General features: G+C 49.3%; 1 protein-coding gene across 1 annotated transcript in view; it reads right to left on the bottom strand.

The window, feature by feature from the left end:
- LOC139054450 (mblk-1-related factor 1-like) overlaps positions 1-13042 on the bottom strand; it is a 154895-nt gene extending 141853 nt beyond the window's left edge. Inside the window, exon 1 of the mRNA XM_070531430.1 lies at positions 12716-13042. The gene's annotated coding sequence lies outside the window, so the exon portion shown is untranslated. The remainder of the gene's footprint in view (positions 1-12715) is intronic.
- Positions 13043-15498: the final 2456 nt, after the last annotated feature.

The following is a 15498-nucleotide window of genomic DNA, read 5'->3' as shown; positions in this document are numbered from 1 at the left end:
CGAATTGTTATTGCCGTCGTCGCCCACTCGGTCTTCCGTGTCTCATTTTCAACCCAGGGGCGCCGCTAGTAGCTTCGTAGCACGCTGCACGGAACTTCTACGTGGGCCTCTTTTGCGTGACGTATCTCAGGGGGCGAGGGTACATTAGCAGGGAAGAAGTTTGAGCGTGTTCGTGGGATACATACAAACTGGGATACATAGCACAAGAATGACACAAAGACGAAGCAGGAACACGGGAAGAGCGCTAAATTTCAACAATTGATTCATTGCAGCTGGTGAGCATTGTTATGATTGGGGGTTCATTCCCATCGCTCGTGATCCGTTGTCCAGATTGGAGTCGGGCATGAATTAGAAGGTAGCTGGCCCATGCCGTCATCCAACTTCTCCACGCTGAGGACGTTGATGAAGGGAAGGACTGCTTCTCATCGAGAACGAGGAATATGGGTTTATTTACAGTATTTCTATCAGACTAACATGACCGTTTCAGAAAGTACATCAGTCTAACATGACTGCTTGAGAGAGAGTGTCCTGAGCAGCCGCACAACAGCGGTTTTTAAACATTCGGTCCTCTCCCGATACAAGGAGATGCGAACGTTCGTTTAGATATCGCAAACTAGCCGCCTCTCCGCGGCACGGTTTACACACGCACACACGCATACACACAAGGGCGATGGTCCGGAGCCGACGTCAGAGGGGCTTCGTAGAACTCGGGAGCCGTTCCGGGTATCGCGTTGTCATGCGTCCTGGTCGGTGCGTGGGAAGGAGTGTCCGTCGGCGTTCCCGCGGCAGCTCCCCCGCCCGTAGGGTATCAGGGGTGCGATCGGAGATGGTTGTTCGGCGCGTTCGTTCGCTTACCGGCGCGCGCAATTGGCCTACTCCGCGCCGACGTGCTAGCCGCGGGGCGCCGCCCCGTTTTTGGTGACGTCAAAATGACGACACGCTCCTGTCAATCATCCGCCCACCGAGCATTTCGTCCGAACGCGACGGGAGTTGAGAAGTTTGGAGCGATCACACGGCTTCGCATGGCGCGTCTGGTGGATTGGACTGGATCCAACAGGCGGCCTTTTCGGCTGCGGAATGGCACGTTTGAATCCAATGCATAGTTTAATTCTAGAAAATGGCGCTTCCGTTGGAAACTTAGGTTGTTGCGCTGGCGTTTCTAGAGGAAGGAGGAGAGCGGGTGGCGGTGCGAAACGCGTTTGAAGAAATGACAGAAAATGAATTCCGGCGTCGTTTTTCTTTCTTGAAACAAATAATTCGTTGGTTGAACAGAGAAATCGACAACATCATCGGTGCCAGCGAGCTACTGGGATGTTGTCGCTGCCTCTTGAAAAGTGCGTCACTCTTCCCGTCGTTTTTTTTTTCTTTTTCCTTCTCGCTGTGCGCGACACCACCTAGGGACGATGCAAAGAACCTAATAGTTATAAATTGCAGTAGTCACACGTACTGCTATTTGAAAACGTGTTTTGGCTTGAGAAGAAAAAATACACTTTTTTAGACAAAGATTTCATTCAATTGGAAGACGAGAAACATTCGGCTTTGTAGTATACTGTTTGCAAGCAGACGACAAACGACGGAGGTAAACTTCCGGGGAGGTGACCGCTTCCTGATTGGCTGCTCTCTCCGCCCCGCTGTCACAAATTTTGCGTACTGCAACTTTGTGACGTTGCAGCAACTGAACAGAACACGTATCGAACAAAATATCTCCGATCGCGCCCCAGGTCCGCTTTGTCGTGTTGCGCACAAAGCCTGCTTCGTCGAACTCCTTCAGTCACAACGCATCCTAGCTGAAGCGACGGAGAGTGGAGGATGTGCGTATTGATATCGACACAAAGTCGACTTAGTCACGCCGTGGCTAGAGGTTGGCGGCGATGCTCGCGGGATGTTGCCTCCACAGTCGCAAGGGGTTGGCAAAACTTTGCACTGCTGCTGGCCGTTCTTAACAGCGCCTCCATGGCCCGGAAAATCTCGACTGTCTAGCGATGACAACCGCTGGGCAGAAAGAGAACGGCTGGTGGCCAGGGGGTGATGCCTTGGCTCGCAGCGACCACTTGTGTAATCTCATCCCCCCCCCCCAGAACATCCAACAAGGACAGGCAACTGCAAAATGAGCCCCACAACACGGCACTGCGCCGAGATGACGTACATTGGCTCTCACCTTAGACCCGCTAGGCTTCACACACAAAAAAAAACGTAAGTGCAGAAACAAAAAAATGCTGGATTTCGCTATGCCAATTTCTGAAGCAATTTCGTGCTGACAAATTCAGCAATCATGGAGGGAATCCTGCTAAATGAGAGGGGATCTTCTTGGCTTAACAAAATTAACACTATAGTAACACTAAAATTTAGGCGGGACCCTCAAACGCAGAATTCAAATTGGCCTGCTCAAACCATACGCATTGCTATGCAACTTTCCCTTCTTATATGTAACGGAGAAGTACTCTTGGAGGGTGAGGCTCCATCGGAGCAAGCGGCCATTTTTGTGTGACATTTGATTGAGCCACGTCAGAGGACAGTGGTCGGTCTCGAAGATGAACTTCGCTCCGTAAAAGTAACACGACAACTTCTGGGCGGCCCAAACTTAACAAACGCATTCCTTCTCTGAAGCGCTGTAGGCAGTGGCGTAACTAGGTCATCTGGCACCCGGGGCCCATAGGTCTTCTGTAACACCCCCCCCCCCCCCCCCTGGTGTAGCCGGTGTAGCCGGTGTAAAGGGAAAAGGGTGTACTCAGACGTATATGACACCCCCCCCTCCCCACTGGTCCCTTGCACCCGGGGCCCACGGCCCCCCGGCCCCCCCCCCCCCTGTTGCTACGCCACTGGCTGTAGGCTTCCTCTCTTACATTTAGTTTACGGCTGGCATAGAGGATATGATGCTCCTCGTTATCGTCGCCGACCTGACTAAGTACCACGCCCATACCTCTGTCGCTTGCGTCGCATTGAACTATGAATTCCTTTGTGTAGTCTGGCGCGCGAAGCACAGGACGAGAAACCAATGGCGTTTTCAAACTTTGGAAAGCGTTCTCTTTGTCCTTATCCCAGTGTACGTTATTCGGTGCTCCCTTTCGGAGGGCGTCCGTTAATGGACTTGCCATTTGCGAGTAATTCGGAATGTACCGTTGATAGTACCCCACAAGTCCCAAAAATGAACGAAGGTCTGTTTTCGTGCGCGGCTGAGAAAATTCTCCAATCGTAGCTATTTTCAGCTCGGCCGGTCGTCTCATGCCCTTACCGACAACATGGCCCAGATAAGTAACCTGCGAACAACGAAACCTACACTTTTCCGCTTTCATCGTTAAGCCGGCTTCCCTCAACCGTGAGAACACCTGTTTGAGGTGGGATACGTGTTGTTCCCAGCTGTCCGAAAAATTTGCTTCATCATCAAGATAGGGCAAGGCGAACTCCTGCAAGTCTTTTAGGACAATATCTATTACCTTAAAGAAGCTAAACGGCGCGTTCTTCAGCCCGAAGCTGAGTGCGAGAGGGCGAAAAGTGCCTACAGGTGAGATGAATGCGGCATAGCGGCGGGCACTTTCTGAAAGGGGAACTTGCCAGTACCGCCGCACGAGATCTATAGTTGAAATGTATTTAGCAGCGCTAACTCTTTCAATTCGTTCCTCAATGTTGGGTATCGGGTACAGCTGATGCCTAGTGATGGCATTTAACTTCCTGTAGTCAACACACGGACGAGGGTCCTTGTTAGGGGTTTCTACCAGTATTAGCGGTGACGTGTAGTCACTCTCAGCAGGCTCAATAACTCCCAACTCTAGTATGCGCTGTATATCTGCCTCCATAATCTCTCTCTGTCTTGGAGACACCCTGTAAGGCTTTGATCTTACTGGTTCGGTTGATGTGAGCTCAATTTCATACGTTATTAGTTCGGTTCTACCCGGCCGATCGCTGAATCTGCCTTGATATTCCCCTAACACCTCTTTTAGCTCATCTAGCTGCTCGGGTCTTAGAGCGTGCGAGCTTACCGAGTGTTCTACTACTTCTTCTAGGCCGATTTCAGAGTTGGAGGTCGCCCTATACTCCTTAAACTTGGTACTAGTGCCATCCCGCTCTTTGATGGTATAGTTAACGACTCCGCTCCGCTCTCCATACGGCTTCATCAAATTACAGTGATATATCTTCACTTCCTTCCTGCGACCGGGCATTTTCAAAGCATAGTTAGTATCTGAAAGTTTGTGCAACACTTTAACGGGCCCGTCCCAGTGAACTTCAAGCTTGTTTATTCTTGAAGGTTTGAGGATCATTACCTGTTCTCCGGCGTTAAACGTTCGAAGCCTCGCATTCTTGTCCTAATAGAATTTGGCGTTCTTTTGAGCTACTCCCATGTTCTTTCCGACTTGTTCTTGGGTTGCGCTTAGCCGTTCCAGCAAATTTAGCACGTATTCAATCACTGTTGGACTCTCCCCTCTTTCCTCCCACATCTTTCTTAACATTCTCAGTGGAGAACGGAGTGTCCTCCCACACACTAGTTCTGCTGGCGAGAACCCTGTCGCTTCATGTGGAACCGTTCGCAAAGCAAACAAAGTTGCCGGCAGACAGTTCTCCCAGTCCTCCTTGTGCTCGTAACAGAGCGCACGCAAAACTCGCTTAAGCACCGAATGCCACCTCCCTACACTGTTTGACTGAGGGTGACAGACAGGACTGTGTATTAACTTTACCCCGCACTTTTGCAAGAATGTGGAAGTCAGTGCGCTCGTGAATACTGACCCTTGATCTGCCTGAATTTCGGCTGGGAACCCAACTCGTGCAAACACTGTCAAAAGCGCGTCTACTACTTCGGTGGAGCTGAGCTCTTTCAGAGGGATTGCTTCTGGAAACTTTGTAGCCGGACACAGCATGGTAAACAAGTACCTGTAGCCCAATTTTGTTTTTGGAAGGGGCCCTACCTTGTCTATTACAAGGCTCTGTTATTAAGGGCACCACCTTCAGTGGAGCTTTCCATGTCTCTCCTGGTTTACCAGAATGCTGGCAGGCGTCGTATGATCTTACAAAGTTTTCTACGTCTTTGAAACAGCCAGGCCAGTAGTATTCCATAAGCAATCCTTCCTTTGATTTGTTTATGCCTAGGTGGCCGGACCACCCATTTCCATGACAGAGACTCAAAAGGTCCTCCCTATACTTAGTAGGTGCGACTAACTGATCTAAAATCCTACCCTTTCGATCTCTGTAGTGCCGATACAACAATCCTCCTCTCTCTTGTATCGTCACGTTGCGCCTAGCAATGCCTTCTTTAGCTGTGTCGTGTAATTTAGCTAAGCAATCATCATTCTTTTGCTCGGCTGACAATGGCTCTCTATCCACACGTAAGAGCTGATCAAAGTTCTTTGAGGCCGGTGATAATAACGACCCTGTCTCACTTGTGAGTGCGTCAGCTTGCTCTTCCTGCAGGCTTGAACTTTGACACTCTAGTGCTACGCTCTCATTGAACTGGTCAGCTGGCAGGCTTTCCTCAACTGTTTTTTCCTCACTCGAGCCTAGCTCGGATTCGGTTATTGCAGTTATCTCCTTTGCTACTTCCGCTGGAGCAGCTTGTGCATTTTCGGCCGAAAGCGACGCGATTTTACGAGCTTGGCCTCACGTCAATGCCTGTACTACACCCTCTCCCAGTTTAAGCCCTTTGTCAAGCAGTAACTGATTCGAACGATTCGAAAAGATGTAAGGGTACTGCAGTGGCAAAAATTTGGAAACTGCAGCCTCAGTCTCTAGCTCCCCGAATGGTCAACTGATTTTGACTTTGGCCATGGGCAGACACACGCTGTGTTCTCCTACAACCTGTTTGATTCATGCTACTTCTCCGGTGAAGTCATCTACCGTCACGTAGTACGGATGGACAATGTCCATCGTGGCGGCACTTTCTCTTAGCACTCGGTATGGTTTGAGATTAACTTGCAGGTCGGGAAGATATGGACTTAAAAGTTCCATATTCTCGTCTTTTTCCTCCACGTAAGAGAAAACTACGCTACGCTTCCCGCAGTTTACAGCTATATTATGTTACAGCATTTGTAACAGCGAATTGGTCTAAAAGATTCGAATTTTCTTTTCTGTTCTTTTTGTGCGGTTTCTCCGTTAGGTTTCTCTTCGCTCTTATCTGAGGGCTTTTCCTCCATGTCTACAGGCTCCGATCGTCTAGTCTGCGAACCCTTTTTGAACGGAAATGGTTTCCGCGGTCCATTTCGACCATCCCAATTTCCGTCCTCGGCGTTGAACTTTCTACGGGTTGCGTACTCTTCGGCTAATTCAGCCGCCTTTTCCACAGTGTTTACATTCCCTCTGTCTTGCACCCACAGTTTCACAGCTTGGGGGATGGTTTTATAAAACTGCTCTAGACACATGCATTCAATGATCATGTCTCTGCTGTCGTACGCTTCCGCGCTTTTCAGCCACTCGACTAGGTTGGCCTTTAAGCTATATGCAAACTCTGGATATCCCTCGCTATCTTTCTTGCCTGTGCTCCTAAACCTTTGCCGAAAAGCTTCGGCTGAAAGGCGGTATTTCTTCAGGAGACTAGCCTTAACTTTGGCATAATCATATGCATCCTGTGCACTCAATCTGGCGATTACTTCCGCCGCCTCACACGGCAACATCGACAGACAGCAACCGCTGTGGCCATGTACTCGGGCCGAAGTTCATCTTTTCGCAAGTCCTTTCAAAATTGCTTAGGAACAAGCCTATGTCGGTCCCGACTTCAAATTGCTTTAATAGCCTGTCCATGCGGTACGATTCTGCCTCACTTGATCGTCCCAGAGCGCCTTCACTTCCTTGAGACAACTCCAAACGTTTGCTTTCAAGTTGAAGCTGCATTTTTCTAAACTCGCGATGTTTGTCGCGTTCCTCTCTCTCTCTGTCCCGTTGTTCTCTTTCTCTTTCCCTTTCTTCTCTGTCCCGTTTCTCTCTTTTTTTTCAGAAGTTCAAACCCCATTTCAATTTCTTCCTCACATGCCTTTTCGGAAATTATCTCCAATAATTCCGATTTTAGCATTTCCTTGCGTACATCTGGGCCAAGTTCCACACCAACAATCAACAATTCGTCTCTCAGCAGTGCCCTTAACTCCATGATTGCTGCTTTACTGCCTTGATTCTGCCCTCTAAATCTAGCTAGGAAAACACAACCTAGCTAACAATCAACAATCTAGCTTCCCTACTGTTCTAAATAGAACAACCACAAAATGAAGCCTAGAGAGTCAAAGCAAGAACCAAGCACTCACCGCAGTCACAGCACCACGTCGCAAAGTCCATCTCACCGCTGTCCGCCAGTTGTTATAATTGGGGGTTCATTCCCATCGCTCGTGATCCGTTGTCAATATTGGAGTCGGGCATGAATTAGAAGGTAGCTGGCCCATGCCGTCGTCCAACTTATCCACGCTGAGGACGTTGATGAAGGGGAGGACTGCTTCTCATTGAGAACGAGGAATATGGGTTAATTTACAGTATTTATATCAGTCTAACATGACTGTTTGAGACAGTACATCAGTTTAACATGACTGCGTGAGAGAGTGTCCTGAGCAGCCGCACAACAGCGGTTTTTAAACACTCGGTCCTCTTTGTATCGTATCAGTTCAGCAAGCACAAGCTATCTTGGCACGCTGGAACGACACGTGCCTTTCCTTGCCCTCTGTTTCCACTACCTCGTTTCCCTCACTCTGGTATAAAATGCCCAGTGCAATAAACATAAGAGTTCACTGTTGTCTTGACACGCCTGCTGTTGGTTTCTTCGACCGGGACCCGGTCGATACATGGTGTCAGAAGTGGGATGCTGAAGCCCTGTATGCCTGCGACAGAGGGCTAAGGATATGGAGTACTTAAAGCCACCGGAACCTCTGGGCCTGGCGACCAACGGAGGACGGACATGGAAGCTCTTCAGGCAAAAGTTTGATTTCTTTCTGGCAGCCACTGAATGCTCTGAAAAACCGAGGTCAGAGGCAGCGAAGACAGCACTTTACTTCAGCGTGGCTGGTGAGGAGGCCCTCGAAGTTTACAAAACTTCACGTTCAGCGAAGGCGAGGACAAGCAAAACTATGCGACTATCATAGGTAAACTTGAGGAATACTACGTCGAGCAACAAAACATAATTCACGAGCGTTACGTCTTCCGCTCTCGACTCCAGAACGAAGCAGAACCTTTTGAACAGTTCCTTCGCGCGCTGAAGAGACAAGCACAGTTCTGCAACTTCAGAACGATGATGGACGAGATGGTGCGGGACCAAATTGTATTTGGTACTAACTCCCAGAAGCTTCGAGAGAAGATGCTAATGGACAACCTGCTTACCCTGGATAAAGCTGTTGCTCTATGCAAGGCGGCGGAAACGTCAGCACGCGAGAACGCGCTGTGGAAGAAGACAGACGGGCAACTTCACGTGCTTGCAGCATCGTCGAGCCGAAGCGCTGCGCAAGGACCACGGTAAGTCTTTAAATGTTTCCGCTGCAGCCGAACACATGCAGCACGACGCTGTCCAGCCTAAGGGAAAAGATGCTACTTGTGCAAGGGGCGTAACCATTTCGCATCATGCTGCGAAACAAGAGACACCGTCCGTGAGGTACAGCACGATTTTAAGACTCGGGACCACAATGACGATTTCAATGTGTTGGACGTCGCCATCGGCAATATTATCAGTGACCGGGACTGGATCATGACGGCAAATATTGAAGGCAAGGAAATCAACTTCAAGATCGACACAGGGTGTCAAGCAAACCTTATACCTCGGTCGCTTTTTCGAAAATTGGAAGCCGGTTCACTGAAGACAAGTCGCGCAGTTCTACGGTCGTATAGCGGCAGCGTCATCAAACAGCTCGGCAAATTTTCGACGCACGTTACCATTGGTGACCGTAAGATATACACTGACTTTTTCGTTGTTAGGAAAGACCACAGTGCCCTCCTTGGTCTAAAAGCCTCAGAGGACTTGGGGCTTATCAAGCGGAATGTTGATGCTGTAACAACGAGCAGCAGCTCAGCAGTCGTCGAGGGATTTCCGCAGCTCTTTAAGGGAACAGGCCGTGTACAGCGCGAGTACAGGATCACCCTTCGCGAGGATGCTATGCCCCCTCATCCAGCCAGCCAGACGAGTGCCTTTGGCGCTCCGAGAGCCTCTCCGTGCAGAACTACAGTTAATGGAAGCGGAGGGCATCATCCAAAAGTCAGCAGTCCGACAGATTGGGTAAGCCCACTGGTCATCGTGCTTAAAAGAGACAAGAAGTTGCGGGTATGCATGGACCCAAGAAAAATTAATGAATCCGTTAAGAGGGAGCATTATCAGATGCCCCGCCGAGAAGACATAGAAGCGGAGCTTGCAGGCGCGAAGATGTTTTCTCGCCTTGACGCTAACGCCGTATTTCATCAGATCCTTCTGGATGAGCAGTCTTCCAACATATGCACGTTTGCAACTCCATTTGGCCGTTACCGGTTTCTTCGACTGCCTTTTGGCATTTCATCGGCAAGCGAAGTGTTTCAGAAGGCGCTCAATGAGATATTCGATGGCCTGCCAGGTGTGCGTGTATATGTGGATGATGTGCTCATTTGGGGCGCTACCAGAGAAGAACACGATGACAGGCTGAGAAACGCGTTACGAGCAGCAGCAAAAGCGGGGCTGACATTTAATGCGCCAAAATGCCTGTTCGGCGCTGAGGAAGTCTTATTTCTTGGTGACATTATCAGCAACAGGGGCATACGTCCTGACCCTGCTTTGGTCGAAGCTCTGCTGAAGATGCCGGCACCACAGAACAAGCTAGCGGTACAAAGGCTCTCGGGCGTTGTCAACCACTTTGGCAAATACGCGCCGTCGCTCTCTCAGCGCACTTCCATTTTGCGTTCATTGCTAAAAAACGATGTTGTTTGACTGGACGCCTAAACATCAGAGCGAGTGGGAGGCTATATGCAAAGAGTTCAGTAAATCGCCACTTCTAGCAATTTTCGAGCCCGGCAGAGAAACAAAGATGACATCAGACGCTTCTCAGTACGGTGTCGGCTCGGCACTGATGCAACGTCACGGAAGTAGCTGGAGGCCTGTGGCTTACGCTTCAAGAGCTATGAGCGAATCGGAGCAACGCTATTCGCAAATTGAAAAGGAATCTCTGGCGCTGGTTTTCGGATGTGAAAAGTTTTATCACTTTGTATAGATCGTTTTTTCGTAGGCGCCGCCATATTGTGAACGCAGTGGCGCCGCCTATGAGCAGCGCCATACTGGCTTGGGTGAAAGCGGTCTTTTGCATGGCAGGTATGCGCTCTCCGGTAGGTTCTGGCGTTTTCGCGGTCGTGCGGTCTGTTCAGTATGGCGTGCGTCTTCTACGTGGTAAGCGGTTATGCGAGACGTGCTGAAGTGGTTTAAGGCGTCATGGCCGGAATTTCTGCTGGCGTTGAGGTGGACGGAACACGCAGCGCGATGTGTGCGCACATATTTGAGCCTACAATCAGCCTCGGAGATCAATTCTGTGTTTCTGAATGTTCCAATCACTAATGTGACCTTATTGCAGTATTATACTTTATTTCTAAGCTGCGGTTTAGGAGCCATGAAACATACGCGACGATCGTTCTGCTACGATAGGAGCTGTGCTGTTATTGACAAGCGTTCAAACTGTTCGCTGCAGGTTACATTGCGTGACTACTTGGTTGGATGGATGAGGTTTCCACTCATGAATAAAATAGTTTTGGCTAGTAACAGCAGCATACCTTACAGTCTGAATTAAGCTTGTCCAGCAAAGCGACCGTTTGCGAACTGCACGAGCGTCCTAAGCAGTAGTAGGTGCTGGATTACAGATATCTCTGTTCTTTATGGCGCATGGTCCAAACATACGGCATCAGCGGGTATATATTTATAAACGTTGTGCGGCGTTAGCCCGTTTTTTCTTGCTTTTTAGAGAAAGAGGATGATAACCGAATTTTTTTTTCGGTTGTGTTCGTTCATTTCTCTACGGCGCACTGACACTTATTACGGAAATTTTGCGCTGAAAAATAGCCATCGCATTCTTTTCATGCGAGCCCTCTGATATATTACGGCTGAATGCAGGCCAAAAAGGCAATGCCGAAGCACACCGCTTATATATGTATCGTGCTGGCTCACCAACCGCAGTGATCGCTGTGTTGAGCAGCGCCATGAGCCTCATGCAGCAAGGCTAGCGTATACATAATTTCAAGCATACTAGACTTGAAATGCGTGAGAACGATGCCAGTGTATCACACATATTTGATAGCGCGTGCCGCTCAGCTGTTTCGTGGTTGCCTTATGTTGGCCGTGCACGAGCATGCGCTCTTATGTTTTATTCCCTACGCTAATCGATCAGACAGTGACCTGATTTCCTATTTAATGCTGGTAATACAGAGACGCCGGTTTTCTTTGTTGAATTAAAATCGATATAAGCAAAATAGTAAACAACACATACACGCACCGCGACTGATAATGCGCGTACACCGCGGCTGATTATGCGCGTCACATATTTACGCCCCCAAGACATATTCCTGCCTACAGTAGTTACCGATGCACCGAAAGGCTTCCCTGACGACCTTATATGAACGAACATGGCGTAGATTTCACAAAGTACGATCTAAAACATCTCGAAATCGTTCCGCAGCATGGGACAGCAATACTTTCAAGCAGCGCCGCGCCGGATCGCCCAAGCCAGAGAGGAGGAAAGGCTCTCCGCGCGCCCTATCCTTCTCGCCCGATGAAACGGTCTATACGGTCACCCGTTCATCCTTGAGAGTGATCATCGCCCATTAATTGACATACAAAAAAGCCATTGCTGAGGTGCTGCCATGACTACAATGTTTCTTTCTGCGATTGTTGAAATATAATTACACCTTGTCTTTTGTTCACGGAAAGCAGATGGTCGTGGCAGACATGCTTTCCCGGGCACCTGCTCCTCAAGATGACACAGCCTCGCCCACAAGTGACGTCGAAGTTCACGGAGTCACCATAGTATCGGCACTCGTAAGTGAAAGAACCGCTTCAAGGCTTGCAAGTGAGACCGAGCGTGATATCTATCTCAACCAGGTACTACAAAAGCTTCGGCAGGGGTGTGCTGTGGAAGGTCCGCTAAAGACTGTTGTTTCTGAGCTCTCTGTAGAAAAAGGAATCCTTTTGAAAGGAACGAAGGTGGTAGTGCCAAGTAGCATGCGCTTGGAAATATTAAAGCGCATTCATGCAGGGCGTCTCGGCATTGGAAAATGCAAAGCCCGAGCAAGACAGTTAGTATACTGGCCAAATCTGAATGCTGACATTGAAATGCTGATCCACAAATGTCCAGTGTGGCAGACTTATGCGTATAAGCAGCACTCAGAACCACTCATCTTGCGCCCAACATCCACACAAGCCAGGTACCGTGTTGGTGTTGATTTGTTTCAGTACGGCGGCCAACATTACCTGTGCGCCTATGACTCAATGTCCAACTTCCCTGACGTGGAACTATTACCTAATACCACAGCCAGTTCTGCGATACAAAAATTGGTGGCCATATTTTCTCGTGATGGTATACCGACTGAAGTTTGCCCAGATAATGGCCCACAGTTTGCCAGCCATGAATTTGCGCTATTTGCTCAGCAGTACGACTTCAAACATGTCACATCCAGCCCAGAGTACCCTCAGTCAAACGGTCTTTCCGAGAAAGGTGTACAGATAATAAAGTGCATTCTAAAAAAAAGACAAAGGAGGCGAAATAAAGCTTTTGGCTTGGCGTCCTGAATTACAGAGCAAGTCTACTGGAGGATGGCCACTCACCAGGGGAGCTGCTGCAAGGAAGACGTCTGCGCACGCCCATACCGGACTTCGGACCCCTTGCAGCCACGCGAATCAGAAAGCACAAGCAGGGCAAGCACAACAGGCGCGTACTTCCTGGCCTCAAGAGCAACGACGTCGTTCGCATAAAGGGGACGGCATGGGCACGAAAAGCCAAAGCGCTTGGATCAGTCGGACCACGTTCCTTCTATGTGGAAACGCAGGACCGTAACACCTTACGCCGTTATCGGCAGCACCTCTTGGCAACGAGCAAACCTTTTGAGGACACTACAGACGAAGAGTATTGCCATGAAGGCCAGGTTCCCGCCTCTCCAGAATCTCGCACATCCGACTCAAGTGCGCCAGTGGCAAGTTGTACGCAGCCACCTTCGCAACAAGTTCTGCTACAACGTAGGTCGCTGCGTCACACCCGTCCTCCTGAACGTCTGGGATACTATAAAAACTTCCAGCAGACAAACCAACGGCGTTGAAAGGGAAGATGTATCGTATCAGTTCAACGAGCGCAAGCTTTGTTGGCACGCTGGAACGACACGTGCCTTTCCTTGCCCTCTATTTCCACGACCCCCTTTCCCTCGCTCTGGTATAAAATGCCCAGCGCAATAAACATAAGAGTTCACTGTTGTCTTGACACGCCTGCTGCTGGTTTCTTCGACCGGGACCCGGTCGATACTCTCCCGATACAAGGTGATGCGAACGTTATTTTAGTCATCGCAAACTAGCCGCCTCTCCACGTCACGGTTTACATGCACACACGCATACACACAGGGGCGATGGTCCGGAGCCGACGTCAGAGGGGCTTCGTAGAACTCGGGAGCCGTTCCGGGTATCGCGTTGTCTTGCGTCCTGGTCGGTGCGTGGGAAGGAGTGTCCGTCGGCGTTCCCGCGGCAGCTCCCCCGCCCGTAGGAGATCAGGTTCGCTTTGTCGTGTTGCGCACAAAGCCTGCTTCGTCGAACTCCTTATGTCACAACGCAACCTAGCTGAAGCGACGGAGAGTGGAGGATGTGCGTATTGATATCGACACAAAGTCGACTTAGTCACGCCATGGCTAAAGGTTGGCGGCGATGCTCCAGGGATGTTGCCTCCACAGTCGCAACGGGTTCGCAAAACTTTGCACTGCAGCTGGCCGTTCGTAACAGCATATATAACTCACTGGGACGCCACTGCAACAGACACACTGAAGGGAAGGAGGAAAAGCTGTCATGTGACTACTATGCCCAAAAATTCAAGCTCTTTCTTTGATAAAAGAATAGACGGCGTGATAACACAATCGTCACCTCCTCTAGCTATCTCAGCTGCTTCGACAACTTCCCTCTTAATCTTATTCCTGTGGTGATAGACAACAACCGTTTGTTTTAAGAGAGGGAAGCACGGTGCCTTCGCGTCACATTTTCTACAATGGGCCGCCAGATGCCCATCTATTGCGATGCTCTCCACTTTATTACAATGCTCCGCCAGACGCAGGTTTAAAATGCCCGTCTGGCCCACGTAGTACTTCCCACACGGAAGTGGAATTTTATACACCACGTTGCGAGTGCATGTAACAAAAAGATCCTTGTGCGTGGTAGCGCAACCTGGCTTTCGTTTCCTCATGGGACATATATACTCACCAGCTGCAATAAATCAATTGTTGAAAGTTAGCGCTCGTCCCGTGTTCCTGCTTCCTCTTTGTCTCATGCTTACGCTATGTATCCCAGTTTGTAGGAGAGGGTACAGCCAGAAGGCCTTAAGTTCTCTAGAGGGTGTTGATGTACCGTGAGGGGGTGGGGGGGTATGTCATGTATGTAAGCAAGTGTTCTAAAGTATCGCGCTGCTGCTATTGGCTAGGTTTCGGAATGTCCCAAGATAACTGCGTTTCAGATATTCTATACTGTTGGCGTCGGTGACGCCGCCTCTGACAAGAAGTGGTCCTTGTCACCATGCAGAAAGAAGCGTTTGTTTTGCACAGAGAATATGCAGGGTGTCTCAGCTGACTTTAGCCAGAGTTTAAAAATGTGCCGATGCACTCTAAGACGACGCCACCAAATGCATGTTGCCGACCATTGCATATTGAGTAAGTCACGCTGTTTTTGTAAGCTGCTCAATTGCATAACTAGTCAAGATTAATTAACCAAACTCGAAAGCGACGAAGTTCGGGAAAAAAATTCCAATTAGAAAGTTCTAGATCACTTAGCAAAAAGTCCGATTAAACACTTTCCTACTTTCTATTAATTACGCTCTAGTGTTTTTCCGCTGACTGCAGACGCCCGCGAAATACTAAAAGAAAAATTTAGCAGATCCCCCACACTGTGTTTGGAAACGATGTAAGCGAAGCTTTCCGTGATGGATGCTTTGATTGACGATAATTAGCGGCAATGTTGACCACTAAAGCTTAATTTCTTCAGCGTTTAGGCTAACACGAGAGTGGTGAGTTGATGGTAAACGTTACCTTGCGTACACCACTGCTGTTTGTCTGCGTTGTACAGAGAACACGCAGGGAGAGCTGTTTGCTTGAGGCGTTCTTGTGCGCCATATTTTAAACCTCTGTGAGAATTGAGCGTTGTCACTTCCTCACATGGCACATCGCATTGTGGCAGAAGTATTAAACTGGAATTGGATTATGTGGCTGTACGTGCCAAAACCACACTCAGGTTATGAGGCAAGCCATAGTGGCGGACTCCGGATTAATTTTGTCACCGTGATAATCTTTGACGTGTGCTAAGTGCACGTGCGTTTTCTATTTCGTTCCCATCGAAATGCGGCTGCCCGGATCAAATCCGCGACCTCT

The sequence above is a fragment of the Dermacentor albipictus genome, chromosome 1, assembly GCF_038994185.2.
Source record: "Dermacentor albipictus isolate Rhodes 1998 colony chromosome 1, USDA_Dalb.pri_finalv2, whole genome shotgun sequence".
Classification (NCBI taxonomy): domain Eukaryota; kingdom Metazoa; phylum Arthropoda; class Arachnida; order Ixodida; family Ixodidae; genus Dermacentor; species Dermacentor albipictus.
This window is presented reverse-complemented; position numbering and strand designations above follow the sequence as displayed.